General features: G+C 42.8%; 1 long non-coding RNA gene across 1 annotated transcript in view; it reads left to right on the top strand.

Annotated features, from left to right (window-relative positions):
• The window catches only part of LOC111559711, a 123,272-nt gene extending 109,335 nt beyond the window's left edge, over positions 1–13,937 (top strand). The window contains exons 3-4 of the long non-coding RNA XR_006595595.1: positions 9,374–9,833; positions 12,613–13,937. This is a non-coding gene — a long non-coding RNA (uncharacterized LOC111559711). The remainder of the gene's footprint in view (positions 1–9,373; positions 9,834–12,612) is intronic.
• Positions 13,938–16,123: the final 2,186 nt, after the last annotated feature.

Genomic DNA, 16,123 nt, shown 5'->3' with positions numbered 1-16,123 from the left:
TCATCTACATTTTTGCTCTTTTATCATTTTTTGAACATTTGATTTTTGAAATCCATTTGGAATTTTGGCATGCTGTGTGATTGAATTTTACATTTTATTTCAAATAGTTACCCAGTTTTCTAAAACCACTTCTTAAAATTTTTACCTTTTCTTGTTCATTTGAAACGTCACAATTTTCCTAGACTAAACTCTTATCTGGTTGGGCTTGTTTTGGTGCTTTCTATTCTGTTCTGCATTGTTTTATTTACTGGAGTTATAATTTGTTTTGGCAGCTGAAGTTCAAGTTTGCCTCATTATTCTTGATTTTTCAAAACAATTTTTGAAATTCAAAACCACTTTTTTTCACATTTCCAAAATTCCCATTGTGATTTTGAGTAAAAGCCCATTAACTTGGGGAGCATTTATAGCCTTCCAACATTAAATCTTAGCTTCCGGACACAATATATAACATTCCTTCTCTTCTCAAGGTATTCTTTATGGATCTTTGCAAAGCATGTCGTTTCCTTTACTGAATAATTCTTGTTAAATTTATTCCAAGATACTTTGTATGTTGTTGCTATTGAAAATGGAACCCTTTACCCATTATATTTACTGGGTAGTTATTGCCAGTTTTTAAAAGAAGCTGTTGTTATATATATGTTTATTTGTAATTGTCTCGTTTTCTGGGTAATTAGTTTCAATGGTTTACTACTTGAGTTTTTTTGTTCTGTTTTTTTTTTGTTTTGTTTTTTTTTTGGTTACACAAATAGTGTTAATATGCTCTCCTTTTCATGTTTTCATTTCTTATTTCTTCTTGTCTTACTGCATTGGCTAAATGTCTAGAAAAAATATTTAACTATAGTGGGAATAGTGAACATCCTTAACCTGCCCTTGATATGTTTTGATCTTTTTACTTATATTAGTATAAGATTGGCCAAAGTTTTGTTAGAGTATTTATTTTGCTGTTTTTGTCTTTGTCATATTTTCTTATTGACATTATATTAATTCACAAAATAAACAACAGAGCTTTCAAAAAAATTATATGACCTACCACATTTTGTATAGCAATAGAATAATCATTTTCTTCAAAGTTTAAATAATTTCCCATAAAACTATCTGGGTCTAATCCCTTGACAGACTTTTTCCAGTTGTTTCCATGTCATTTGTATGGTCATCTTCTCTGCTTCTTTTGGATACACTTTTGGTAATCTGCATTTTCTTAAAAATTATCTATTTTGCAAAGATTTTATTTTTTATTTGTTGTAGTGTGGCACATGAGATTCTTATAAAAGTATTTGCATGCCAGTTGATTATATACTCCTTTATGCCTAATTTTGAATCTTTATATTTTTTCTCTTAAATTTATTTATAACTTCAACTGTTTTTTGTTTTTAATACATTTTGTTTTATTTTTGCTGATCATTTCTTCTTTACTTTTTAAAAATCATTTTATTTTAAATTTTAGTTCATTTTTATCTTTTTAAAAAATTACTAATGAAAATAGTTAAGGCTATTTATTTGTCTCCTGACTATAGTTTGAAAGCATCTCATAAGTTTACAAATATAGTTTTGTAGATAGTCCTGAACTGACTTTTTTCCTCTTTAACTGAAGATTATTTATGAGTGAATTTTTAAAATTTCAAGGAGCTGAGGGTGTTTTTTTTGGGGGGGGGTTGTTATTTTGTTTCTAGATTTGTTTCATGGTGAATTAAGAATATAGTTTAAACAATTTTCACTTTTTCAAATTAATTGTAATTTTCTTTGTTGGAAGGGTCTTCACTTTGTGCACACCCCTAGTTTAGCATGTACATTTTATTATAGTTATGTGTCTACATGTCTATCATTCCATTAGCCAATGAGCCCTGTGTGACCTTGGCCATTTCTGTATTTCCAGTGTTGAGAGCAGTGCCTGGTAAATGCCAGACATCAATAAATGTTGGCTGAATTGACCTTGAATGACAGATGGGAGCATGACATGAGTTCAATTGGCTAAGGGGGCTAAGATTGTAGGTCCCATTTTTAGATGTACCAGTTGACTTTACTGATCCACAGCAGAAGGCTAAGTACAAGGGAGTATTTATAAAGCAGGGTGAAGTATTGGAAACAAATTAGTGTCATTTATTGATAGGATTAAAATTAATTCTGACTTTTTTGTGGTGCTACCACATAGTAGTATACCTAGACTCAAAGTTATGAAGAGAAGTGGCCTAGATAGTGGAAAACAGCTAGTCCTAGATCTGCATCTAGCCAGAGGTCATGCCCATGATTTGCCTGGGCAAGTCACTTAGGCTCTCAGGCCGTCAGCTTCCATGTCTGTCAAGAGAAGGACAGGGTTTTTTTTTTTTTTTATTTTTAAATAAAAAAAAAGTTTAATGTTTGTTATTTATTATATATATGGAGAGAGACAGAGCACAAGCAGGGGAGGGGCAGAGAGAGAGGGAGACACAGAATCTGAAGCAGGCTCCAGGCTCTGAGCTGTCAGCACAGAGCCAGACGCGGCGCTTGAGTTCATGAGCTGCGAGATCATGGCCTGAGCCGAAGTCAGTGCTTAACTGACTGAACCACCCAGATGCCCCAGGAAAGGGTTATTTCTAATGATTAAAAAAAAAGGATCTTTGATAAGTTGCAGGAAAAAAAATAACTCATGACACTAAAAGAAATTCTGTTAAGAGACACAAAAAAGAAACATTTTTGTGTTTTAGTATTAATTTTTTAAAGTACTGAAATCCCAGGGTGCCTGGGTGACTCAGTTGGTTGAACATCTGACTCCTGATTTCAGCTCAGGTCACTATCTCATGGTTGTGAGACTGAGCCCCGTGTCAGGCTCTGCACCGACAGCATAGAGTCTGCTTGGGATTCTCTCTCTCCCTCTCTCTCTCTGCCCTCCCCCCTGCTCATGCTCTCTCTCTCTCTTTCTCTCTCTCTCTCAATACATAAATAAATATTTAAAAGCGTAGTTAAATCCCTGAAACAATGCAGAACTTTGTGTTTGTGTGTTGCAAATATATTTTTTCTTTTTCTTTCTTTCTTTTCCTGCAGAGAGGGTCTAATTAGGTTTTCAAAGTATCTATAATCTAGAAAAGCTTAAGAGACACGTTTTTTGGGGGGTTCCAAATCTGAGAGTCAGTAGTCCTGATGAAATATGAGAGAAATTTAATTTCCTTTTGCTCTCAAACCTTCCTGTCACATCATCTGTCAGTCAGTCAAATATTTATAGAGCAGATCCCTGAAGATGTTGAAGATGTTCTTCTCTTCCAATGAGAAGAAGTAAAAAAGGGCATAATCCTGTCCCTGTTAGAAGCTTATGGTATGATTGGGGATAGAGGAAAAATAAATGTGGAAAGTTAGCAAATATGATTTCTGGTACAGAGCAAGAACATTAACTACAAGCTGAAGCCTCCCATTTCTACATTGAACACTTAAAAAGTTATGAGAAATTATGAGAAAAAAAATTTTAACAAGTATATATTCATGCTTAAATAAAGAGAGGAAATTTCCAGCAGTCATAAATGGAGAGGTTTCTATAAAATAATTTAACACATGGGCCACACTGGATATTGGAGGCTGAGGCTTGTGGGCACTGGGGATGAAACAGTCTTATCAGTGGGTTCAGGTTGGGACCCCATTGCCCTGACTATATAAAGCTGAAGCCCAGACACTTTCTCTCTCCATTAAATTTGGGAGGGGACAGCAGAAAACCCTTCTTTCCTGCCTGGGGTTGGCTAAAATCCTGAGAAGTGCCACCCAGCATGACAAACTCCTGGGAGCATGCTGTACACTCAACCCAAATCTGCTTGTTGGCAAATAACTTTGAACTAAGAAGCCTGGATCTGAGTATCAAGTCCTTCTTAAAACTGCCTTGGGTTTTCTGAATATTTATTGGAGGAAATTCTCATAAAAGATAATCTCACAAACAAAAATTATAAAGCACCTAGCAAGTCCACCATCATGAAAGACAAATAACAAACTCAGCAAAGAGAGGAACCAACATTCAAGGGAAAAACCTGATAGAACAATAAAAAATGTTTTAAAACAAATCATTTAAGTGTTCTCAAGGATAATGGAAGGTATAGAAATGATGGAAAATGTGCAGAAGGAAATGAAACAAGTGTAGGTGACTTTAAAGAAAATTAGAAACTTCAAAAATGAAGAAATCATTATTGGAATAAAAAAAAATTGAGTCTATGGGTATATTAGCTAACAGGTCATTCCAAAACTTAGTAACTTAAAACAATAAACATTTATTCCTGGTTTCTTGGTTTTGGGAATTCAAGAATGGGTTAGCTGGCTGGTATTAGTTCAGGATCTCTCATTAGGTTTTAGTGAAGGTGTCAGCCAGATCTGTGGTCTTATAAAGGCCTGTTTGGGCCTGGAGGACCTGCTTCCAAGATGGATGCTTCATAGGGAAGGTGGAGATGAGCTCAGTTCCTCCCCATGTGGGCCTCTCCAAATGGCATCTTGATGTGTCCTCATGCATGATAGCTGATTCCCCCTAGAGCAAGTGATCAAAGAGAGAGACAGCAAAGGAAAAGGTAACCATGATGCTCTTTGTCACCAAGTCTTGGAAGTTACACACCACCGTGTCCACCATATCCTATTCATTAGATGAGAGTCATTAAAACTAGTCCTTACTCAAGGGGAGAGGAGTTAGATGCTGACTTTTGGAGGAAGGACTATTAGAGAATTTGCAGGTATATTTTAAATCACATAATGGACCAAATAGTGTATTGCATACAACAAATAATGTATTATGAAACTGGAAGACTAAGATAAGGAGATGTCCCAAAATGTGGCAAGAAGAGCTAATGGGATGAAAATCATGAAAAAAAAGTTAATAGAGCTAGAAGACAGATCAAAAAGCCCTAACACATGTTTAATAGGCATCCCAAGAGGAGAAAATAGAGAAAATGATGCAAAACAATACATGAAGGTGTAATGGCTGAAAATTTCCCAAGACTAGAGAGTACTGTATTTCCCAGATCAAGAAATTTCATTAGGGATGAACTAAAAGTTAGCTATCTCTATAAAACAGTTATACCAGCAAAAGAATGGTGGAAAAAAGAACTTCGTGGAAATGAAGGGCAAGAGATTACAGGTTGGAGTAGTCAGAAAAGGCTTCCTAGGTGGTGGAGGCAAGGCTGGGAAATTGTGCTGTGTCTGGTGCCATGGAGGGAATGCTGGGCTCAGAGGGCAGAAAGAGATGAGCTATATAGGGCAGCCATGATGGGGCCCTTGCAGCTCCCACTGACCTTCCATTGATACCTAGGACAGTTTCCTCCCCCACTCTGCTACTACCAAATAACCAACAAAGATGTGTGAGATGGCCCTGGAACTCTGATGCCCAGGGTATAATGCCAAGAACTGAAGACACAGTGCTTCTCCCTGAGAAGGATATAGCCCCTCTTGAGCCCCAGGCTCCTCTTTCCAGCTCTTGGGCCTCAAATGTCAAAATGCAGCATCCAGATGAAGACATTTTTCTTTTCTGCATAAAGGCCTTGACTTGGCACACTTCTGTTTATTTTCACCCCAAAAGCTGTAATTAGTAGTCAGACTTGGTTTTCCCTGCAGACTCAGAGACAGGAGTAAGTGTTAATTTGAACATTTGCAACTAACAAATGCCTTCCCATTGGCCCATATGTAGCCAGCCAGTTTTGCAAGAGATGCTGGGTACCCTGAGGAGGGTGTGGGGTGGGTGGGGACTAGGGGTGGGAGGTGGGAGGTCACAGGGGGGCTAATATGCAGTCTGGTCCTGGATGCATTACCACATCTCCAGGCTGAGACTTGGAGAAGTGACAAGTGATAGCCTCGATGGGAAGTGGCAGGAGGTAGATATGTATACCCAGATCCAAAAGAGGCAAGCACAGGAGTAAAAGATTTGGCTGGGAAAATCAGTCACTTGAAGAGAGAAAACAATATCAGGCAAGAAAAAAAAATCCCTCCAGCCAGGCAGTGTGATCTGACCCCATGAGAAATTTTTCTTAGGGTCAAACCTTTGCCCTTTGCATCCTGATCTCTGCCTCAGGCTGAGGCTGCCTGGATATATGTCTCTATGCTGAGGTCACTATTGTCTAAGGTTCAATGAGGCAGGGCATAAGGGAACAGGCTTGGGGTGTGGGGGGGGGGGAGAAAAAAAATCTACTGGCAAGGAGAGATCAGTCCTAAAACCACAACAGTTTGATGCCCCACAACTGTCACAGTCAGTTCAGAGTCCATTCACCATTCCTTTCTTCCTCCCATTGCTGTTGTTATTTTTCCTGGTTTGCATTTCACTCCCAGCTCCCTGCAGACTGTTTAAAAATTGGATAAAGGGAAGACACCATCCGCTTGCCTTCCCCTCAAGGAGGAAAAGAAGTTTCCAATATCACCAACCAAGATGGTGATTTATTCATTTTGCTTTCATGCCTAATCTCAGGGAACACTGAGGGAAAGAGGGTATTGCCTTTGTCTTCCCTGCCTCTTTGTGTTGTTGTCACTCATTCTGTCTCCCTCATCACTTTGTCTCATTCTAGATCTCTCTATCTGTCTCTTTTTCCCTTTGTGTATTTGCGTCTTTCTCTTCAGCTCGTTTCTCTGCACAACCAAACTACACCCAATATATCAGCGAGCCATTCAGCACCCTGGGCCAGCCACAATCTAATATCCCACACAGCCGTCTTACATACCAGGTTGTATTTTCAACCTTGTTTCAGCACCCCTAGGCGGTGTGCACACTGCGTAACTTTGGATCTTTCAGCTCTCTGGATTATCTTTTATTTTAGTGACCCTGGGCAGATCACAGACTGAGCTCGGGCTGCAGACCGAGACCTGACCTCTTTTTATGTAGTTAAGTCGAAAGGGGCATCTGTGGGATAGCCAGTTTTTCAGGCCAATAGTTTTGGGATGGTTGCATGTGAGTGAGTGTGTGTGTGTGTGTGTGTGTGTGTGTGTGTGTGTGTGTGTGCACGTGCAAATAAACATAACATTGTAAAGGGATTTATTTATTTATTTTGAGAATGCTATTTTGATTCCTATGAAGTAACTTGAAAGCTTCTTTCTTTCTTTCTTTCTTTCTTTCTTTCTTTCTTTCTTTCTTTCTTTCTTTCTTTTGTGAGAGAAGGAAACTGGAGATACTTCAAGCTACTGGGGCAAAGACCTTTCTAGAAATGAGACAGTGCCAAAGTCTTATGTCATGATGCAGGTAGAGGGTAAAGGAATCAGGACTGAAGAAAAGGATGATAACTTTGTGTTAGGGCTGGAAATTGTGTGATGGTGAGGAGCCGACTGGACTCCTCTCTGCGACTAGACACAAGCTCCGACATGATTCAGACGCAAGGCAGGCTTTTCTATGACTCAAGCACTCTGAATGATTCTGTACACCAGGGGAAAGCATGACCTGTGGCTTGAGTGAAATCCATGGCTTTTGTGGGTACTGTGGTGGTTGAGGATGAAGGTCAGGTTTTTTTTCAATAACTTTGAACAGCACACCAGAATTTTAGGGAAAGAATTGTTATTTTCAAATGGCTGGATCTTTGGTGAATGGGGTGCTGGTTGACATGCTTGGGCTCCTAGGGCATGACAGAGATTTGTGGGAAGCCCCGGGGTAGAAGGATGACTCCAGCTGCCTAGACATTAGGGACAGTTTCTGTACTGCTCTGAATATTGGAGAGCCCTGCAGCTTTGCATCTAGACCTGGCCTTGGAATGCAGGCTTATTGGCAGCTGAACAGAGATTTTTGCCAGCTTTTTGCCTCATATAAATATAATAGTAACTCTGAATCTTGGCATTTCACTCCATGGATATTTACGTGATCCCCTCTTCATTACCAGTGCTAATCATCAGCAAAATTGCAAACTGGGTGCATCTTGCCTCAGTGCCTTCAGCTTTTGTACTTTCCTCCCTCCTTCCACAGCTGGCCCAGTCCCCCCCGCCCCCCCCCCCATTCTTCTTCCCTCTCAACTTAGCATCCTGTGCTTCTTTCCCCTCCCCCAATAAAAATTCCATAGAGAACACAGATCTCCATCACTTATGCCTTGGTTATCTTTCCCAAGACTGCTTGCACCCCTCATTGTCTTGTGGAAGGCTGCATCCTTGTCCTTCGTGGAGGGATAGTACGGAAGTTCCTCGTGGACAGACATTTTTGTCAGTTATGTTCACTGCTGTATCCCCGGGATCTAACACAGTGCCCAGCATATGGCAGGTGATCAACAGATTTTATTGAATGAATTAATTGATTAAGTGAATTCAAATTTTGGTCAGCACACAGAGCAATTTTTTTTTATGGGGTCAGGATGACTGAGGGTAGAGAGGCCCTGACCACCCCTGCTGTCTCTGGGATTTCCCATAAGGCTCCTACCTTCTTGCCACTCCTCCGTCCCCACCCCCGAATAAGGCCAATCCCTTAAATAACTTTTTTTAAAGATGCAGCTTTCTTTTGTCAGGCTCTCTGGGATCCTAAAATCCCCTGCTTTGGTTCCTGGCAAACTTTCCACACTTTCAGGACAAAGATGGTTTCCTTTCCCACTCTCCCAGGCCCCCGGCGTCATTACCGTGACCTCTTCCATCATAGTGGTCAGTGCCTAATGTTCATTCACCCCTGGGGGATAGCAAAGCTGCACACGCAATGCCCACCTCTGTCCTCGCAGAGTGGAGAATGGAACAGTGTCTTTTCTTTCACAAACCTCCAGTGCCTGCATCTCCTCTGTATGACTGCTTAATAGTAAAATTGATCTGCTTCTGGGCAGGGGCTTCAGGCCTGGTGACTTGGCCCTAAAGTCAGACCTGCAAAGGACAATTGCCCGGAGCTGTCTCCTTCTGAGCACTGCCCCTTGTTGAGGTGTGAGATGGAAAGTTGACAATGGAATGAAAATATTTCGGGCTGTTTGGAGAGCTATTTTTAATACGCGCAAGGGATGTGGTATTCCTTGTTTAGACCATCTTCAATTTGCCAGGGAGCTCTGTGAATGGAAAATGTGAGCCAAAGGCCTGAGGTGGAAAAGGGAATATAAACGCGGGGGCCCTTGCGATCTGGAAATTTCCCCGCTGTTCCAAGCTGCTGGAGGTCTGAGTTCTGTGCGTGTTAGGGATGGCTCTTCTTTTATTTCTGGATCTTGTCTCTTCCACCTTTCAGCTGGCATGTAAATACCCATCAGCACCCTGGTCCGCAGGACCATCCCAGCCAGCTGTACCATCCACAGCGTATTGTATACATAATGCAACACCATTAACTCTAATGCTGTCACACGGCAGCAAGAGCACTTGGGAAGTGCTGGGTGGAAGGCAGGAAGCCGCTGACTGACTGGCTCTCTCTTATATAATCATAAACTCAAACCCACATTTCTCTGAAAGCAAGAAAAATCACCCAACCACCTTTTGATTACACTTTTACACAAATTAATGTCATTTTCCTTTCCAACAGTATTGACTACAGGATTCAATTTGGTCCGGCAGGCGCTGGGTAACGGGGAAGCCTGCTAAGAGCAGCTGTGTTAACAGCATCCCTCTCGAGAGAGGATTCTCTGAGGAGGGTGAAGAAGGAGGGAGAAGAAGATACAGAAGAAGAAGAAAAGGGGGAAGAAACAACAACTTGCACACACATGCACACCCCTGTGTGTCGCTGCTGCCACCGCCACCGCGGCTGCTTGGACGCGTCTAAGATGGCACCTTGGTGCCCTGCCACATTCGGTCTCCTTGGTACCGAAGCGGCGCTCAGCTTCTTGTCACTGAGTGGATGATGATTATCTGCACCAGGGTCTCAAGGGTGCTCAAGCTTTGCTGGCGATTGGAGCTGAGATGCTTCAGCTGAAGGATTTTAAAAGCTGTACAAGGCCAAAGAACCATTACCAGTCACTTGCTGTGTGATGCTTGTTGAAGAGGGGGTAGGTGTGGAAAGGAGGGGCTCTGGGGGTGCAGGAGAGGGGAGGGCATATGATATCTCTGTCCCTTTCCCTGTTTTCTCTTTCTCCCCGCTCTCCTCCCACCTTTCCACCTCCCACCCCTTTTTAGCCACTGTACCCTTGCTGAGGCATGACAAGGTTATGTCAGTGTGGTCTGAGAATCTATTGATCACGGCCATCAAAGATCTTTGCGGGAGTTTAGGGATTTGGTGCTTTGCATAACACCCCACTCATCTCAGTTAACTCCTCCTGTCCCGGCCTGGGCTCCCATCACCTCAGAGCTGAGCTGTTGGCAAAACTTGCTAATTTCTGTGACAGCTGCTTTCCAAACTATACTCTTAAGGCTGTCAAAACCATTGTAATTACTATTATAACAGAACTCAGGTGCATGACCCAGGCAGCAAAGAAGTGGAAGGATTGGACCAGACATAGCAAAGGGAAAACAAACAAACACATAGAGATACTAACCTCCATTGCCCACCCCAAGACATGTGCACACACACACCAAAAAGCAAAAAGGATCTTGTTGATCTCCTACCCTGCTGATTTTTCTTTTAATCAGTGAAAAAGAAAAGAAATGTCAGAAACCACCGAGTCACACACTCAAATTCTTCAGCATGTAAAATTTTTCCATAAATATTTATTGAGCATGGACTGTTGAGCCAGTGCTGCTTTGGGTGCTGGGGCTAAGCGGTATACAAAACAGACAAAAATCCCCGTCCTCATGGAGCTGGCATTCTGGGCACACTGATACAAAACTGCCTATCTTCAGTCTGTGGGGACTGAGACATCCCCTGTGATCAGGGGATGACTGCACCAGTGTTTCCTCCAGTGTGATTTGCACCAACACCCATACATGTGCACACACTTCCGCATAATCATTGTAGGCTTGAACAATGCAATGGTAAGAAAATATCTGGGACATTTCTCTTTGGGGCCTGCAAAACCAGGAAAACTAAAATGTCCCAAACTCATGAGTCTTGGAGAAAAGTGATGCTAGTGCTTCAGCCTGGAGGTCCACTGTGCCATGGGAGGCCTTTGCATTAGCCAGACTCTACCCACCTGGAAAGACAATCTCAAGGGCTTGAAGGATCTGGACAAGTCCTTCTTACAGTAAGTGAGAGGTGCTGTTTCACTGGAAAGTTCCTGAATGGGTAGTACCTATGGGTGTGTGATCATAGATTTCCTGGGGATGGGTGGGGTGGGTGCGATAGGATGCAGAGATAGGTGTGAGTGGTGTGGTCTTGGACAGGAGGCTGAGCCAGGATGCAGAGGAAGAAGACAGGGCTGGAGGGCACCACTGAGCTGTATAAAGGTGCTGGGAGAACTTCTGGGGGTAAAGGGCATCCTCAAACCCCAAGACTGTGGCTGGAGTGTGGCCTCAGCACCCCATCTTGGGGGGGCAGAGTGCCCAGTTGCCTAGGGATCAGGGCACACTCAGCCTGGCCGGAAGGGTCTTGCTGGCTTCTGGCCGCAGCTGGCACCAGAGGAGTCTCTGCTTGTTTCTCTCTCCTTTAGCACTGGGTGTCACTGCAGGGATCGTAGATCCCTTTAGAAACCCTCTTGGGGCCTGGAATTAATCACCTGGCTGGGGAGGGGAAAAGGGTGGAGACCAGAGGGAGGGAGAGTCAAGAAGAGGGGAGAGAAGGATCATCCTGGCTCAGCAATTCCCAAACCCTCTCAGAATCTGGCTCTTCATCCTTTGCTGTCCGAAAAGCCTCATTTGCAGAGACTGATGCGATGCCTCAGCTGAGCCCAGACGTTTTATGCATTAGTGCTGCCTTTGAACACATTAGGGGCTCTAGGTTGGAATCCCAGGCACTTATGTTTATGGTGGGACTGTGGGCCTGGTGGCTTTGAGGGGAGGGGTGTTTGTGTCTCTGCCTGCTGCCTCGGAGGCAGGGGAATGCTGGGTTTGGGCTCTACATTGGGCATGGGTAGCACGTGGCGGTGACCTTACCGTCTGATCTGGAGTTCCAGTGCCAGAACTCCTGTCTGAATGGGAATCAGCAGAGGTCAGCATACAGCTCCATCCTGTATTAGGCCTCCAGTCCGGGGGGAGAGGAAAGAGGATGTCTTTTTTTCTCTCCCCTTTTCTTTTCTCTTTTCTCAATCTTTATGTAGTCTTTGGCGTTGAGAAGCTGAAGTTTGGGTGGTTCTCCTCAAAAGGCACCTTGTTTTGATTAAGCATGTACCCCCCCTCCTTTGAATCACACAGTGATTTTATTCGTGAGGTCACCCCTTTCAAGGTAGTAGATTAGGGAATGAAGAGTCTGGGTCCACAGTGAAATAAATCATTACCACCCAAGCCCAAATCAGGGACACAGGCAAGAGAAATTGTCTTCTTCCTCCAAAAAGGATTTATTTTAAATAATGAGAAAAAGACAAGTTGGAATTGGCTATGAATGTGTGCTCTGCATTTAGGTGCCATATTGTGGCATAACTCTGGGTGAACATGATAAGAAGCTTGAAATGGGTCTTTGTGATTACCTGTATATTTTTAGAACAAACAAAATCACGAAAGCAGGGTTACCAAACTCCATCCCCACCTCCAGAAGTCTCTTCCTCCTCACCACCCTTCTCCTCCTCCTCTTGCTCCCTCTTCCTCCTCTCTGTCCTCCTCCCTCCTCCTCCCTCCTCACCTCTTTCTATCTCCTTCTGCATCTTCATCCTCTTCTTCCCTCCTCCCTCCTCCCCTCTCCTCCTCCTCCTCCTGGTCAGACAGTTTCACTTCTGTCGTGTTTTTTCGTTTCTCCTTTAGGTTCTTTTGCCTTTCTGAATACCTTTGTAGTGAGGAACCAGCTTCCTCCCCACCTCTTCTCACTTCTGCCAGTTTTAATGAGAGCACAGTCAATAACTATGGAGAGGTGCTGACGACATTACAAAGGAACTAGCCCTTAACAAGTCAACTGTAGATGAGGTGCCAACAGGATGGACAAGAGGATTAAAGTATTTATGCCAAAATATTAGAAGCACACGCAGAATTAGTTCTCCCCGTGTTAGATATTTTACTTTTGGCAAGTCCATATTTAAAAATATTTTATCCTTGTTTTGCTTAAAGTATTACAATAAGCCCTGGATTTTTCACAGTTACACTTGTATATTTTCACAGCTGTTTTAATCAGAAAAAATTAATGTGCTTTTGATAGCTCAGAAACCTATCACTGGCAAAAGCTTTGCAAAAATGTGCTACAGAGCAGAGTGGAATCCTCAACATTATATATTTTGCCGGCTATTTGAAATTCATAGAATTTCCCCTAAATATTTTCTTTTGCAATTCTTGCCTAAATTAATCTAACAGCTTGGGCTGACTTCTTTGATAATCTCTTTTGTTATGAAGGCAGGGATTGCTATTGTTAACATTCTTTGGGAACCAAACATGAACTGTTACTGGAGGAAAACACAATTGCTATTTTTGCTTGTATTGGAAGCATTTCCTCAAATAAAATACACAACATAATGGATAGGCAGGACTGGCAGTCTCCTTGATGGCTTTATGGTCACTGGCTTAGCATCAGTGTGCTCCCCTGGATTTTCACAAGCAGCACAGGAAGGAACTTGACTTTTGCTTCTCAAGGTCTGTGACACATTCAGTTCTACAGACACACACTCTGAGTCTTGAGCGTGGTGATCATGCACGGTTTTGGATTCAAATGGCAGGCACACGTCATGAACAGTGCAAGAGAGGAAACTACCAAGAGTAAAGTTCTGTGGCTGCACATCAATAATAACAATGCCAACAATCATTTTAATAAAAACTCGCAAAAGCAAAACATTCGCAACTAGGGAAGGGAAAGATGGGGAAGGAACAAAAGGGATGAACAAAAGTCTTGGTTGCCCCTGTCTACCCGGCAAAGAAGAGGCTGATTTCCAGGGGAGGGAGAATCAGTGGATTAATGTGAACTTTAATACTGAAGCAGTGTGTGTTTATTGCTGGTGACCACAAGACATAAATCTTGCAAGCACAATATACAATACGATGCAGCCCCCAGTTTTTTTTTCCCTCTCCAGTCTCAATTTGTGTGTAAGTGTGTGTTAAGTGCTGTTGAAAAATAGTGACCTTTAATAAAGGATTGTATCCTGCGACTATTTTCCCAGACACACAGTGACCTTTCAAACCAGACTGAGGTGAGGGGGTGTGGAGTTTGGACTTTGAACCGGCCAGACCCCGCTGTGCTCCTCTGTTAGCCTGGCCACTTTTTATTGTGTCACCAGGGAGCGTTCTGTATGCAAAGCAGGCCGGGCTGGCAGCCTGAACCTTTGCAAATCAATTTGTCTGTGAAGGCGAGTCCACTGGAGTGAAAGATGGTCTAACAGGGCACACTGCCCCCTCTCTTTGTGACATCATCGCCTGTGGTACTCTTGTCAGTCATGTCTGCCCAGAGGACTGTTGGAAGGAGGGGGATGCCTGGATGGTGGGGTGAGGGGGTGGGAGGGGTTAATCCTCACGACCAACTGCGGCCTGAGAGACAAGGGGTGTTCTTCTTAATAGGACAGAGCTGGGAGGGGGTGCACAATTAGTCTGCCTGGCCGGGAGAGTGTTGGGGGAGGGTGCTATTATACCCGATACTGTTGCCTAGCTGTGGTTGTCAACCCTACTGTTTCCCCTCCCTCCTGATGGTGACATGTTACAGGAGGGGATTGCTATCTCCCTTAGACCAGGAGAAAGCAAGAGTTCTGAGGAAATACTGAAGATCAGACTAGCCAGAAAGTTTGCCCCACCCCCACTCCCTGCCAATAGAGCTGATGCCCACAAAACTCTAACCTTTGATTGTTTTCCATCCAAGACTCTGAGCTACAATCTCTTCTCATAGCAAACCTTTTCATAAGGGTTAATATTCTTATCGATCTTTCCAAGTCATTCTAACACCTAGGACTCTACATTAATCAGTAGCTAAAAATGCCAGGAAAGACAGAAAAATTCAATTACTTTGTTCCCTAATTCAAATTTCTTTGAGAAGTCCCTTTAAAGATATGGAAATCCTGCATTTTTCATAAAACAGTGGTTAGATCAATTTCTGTGTAAGCAATTAATCATCTTTGTACTCCACAAAAGATGGGGAGCAAAGTGTGACCTACTACAGCAATGCTGACTGATTAGTCTCTTGGTGAGCAGCCTGGTGGAGGGCCCCAAACACCTGTCCTACATGTAGGTTTAAAACGTAAGCCCTGCGTGGAATTCTTCAAGGGGGGCAACACAGGGAGGAGGTGGCTGTGATGGGCTCCGAAGCTGGAGGAGCGCTTAAGTTCTAATTGTTGCTCTGTCACTTGCCAAAAGTATGGGAACTTTGTCAAGTTACCAAATTGCCTTTAAGTCTTGGTTTCCTCATCTGTTTAATGGGAATGATAAAGAATAGCTACCTTGTGGGGTTTTGGTGAGAATTAAAAGTTAAGGCACATATGCTGCCTAACAGAATGCTGGCACGTGGTTACCTCTCTATAAGTGTTAGCCCTGGTAATAATATCATATGTGATGATTATTGAGGTGGAGTACTAAACAGGATGTAATTGTATCCACATGGATGAAGTATGGTTAGGATTTTGAATAGTTGTATTATCCACAAGACTCTTGTCTCATTTAAAAATCTTTGGATTTAGGGGCGCCTGGGTGGCGCAGTCGGTTAAGCGTCCGACTTCAGCCAGGTCACGATCTCTCGGTCCGTGAGTTCGAGCCCCGCGTCGGGCTCTGGGCTGATGGCTCGGAGCCTGGAGCCTGTTTCCGATTCTGTGTCTCCCTCTCTCTCTGCCCCTCCCCCGTTCATGCTCTGTCTCTCTCTGTCCCAAAAATAAATAAACGTTGAAAAAAAAATTTTTTTTTAAAAAAATAAAAAAAAAATAAAAAATAAATCTTTGGATTTAGGGCAGACGTGTTTTATTTTGTAGATTATCGTATCAGATTTAAGGCTCTCGACATATGGACCATATATGTAGCATCATGTATGTATTATATTGGGGCTATACACACATCAGTTTTTTTGACTACCAATCTATTTTCAGTTATAACCCCAAAGCATAGGACACTAAAATTTATTTGTGTATCATGTCCTTTCTACCTGGGATCACAGGATGATTTGCAGAGAGTCAGTGGTAAACTGACAGGGAGAAAATGTTTTTGGGAGCGAGATTTGAAAGGGGAAGTCACTGTGAGGCAAGACTAGCCATCCATTTGTAAAGAGCACGGGTGTGATTGGCATAGGCTCGAATCTGAAAGAAAAATTTCAAGAACAATTTAATTTTTAAGTCGAGTTTCACCGTGAAAATGGTGAAGGGGC

The sequence above is a fragment of the Felis catus genome, chromosome A3 (genome assembly GCF_018350175.1).
Source record: "Felis catus isolate Fca126 chromosome A3, F.catus_Fca126_mat1.0, whole genome shotgun sequence".
In the NCBI taxonomy this organism is placed as follows: Eukaryota; Metazoa; Chordata; class Mammalia; order Carnivora; family Felidae; genus Felis; species Felis catus.
Note: the sequence above shows the minus strand (reverse complement) of the source record. Positions and strands in the feature narration are given on the sequence as shown.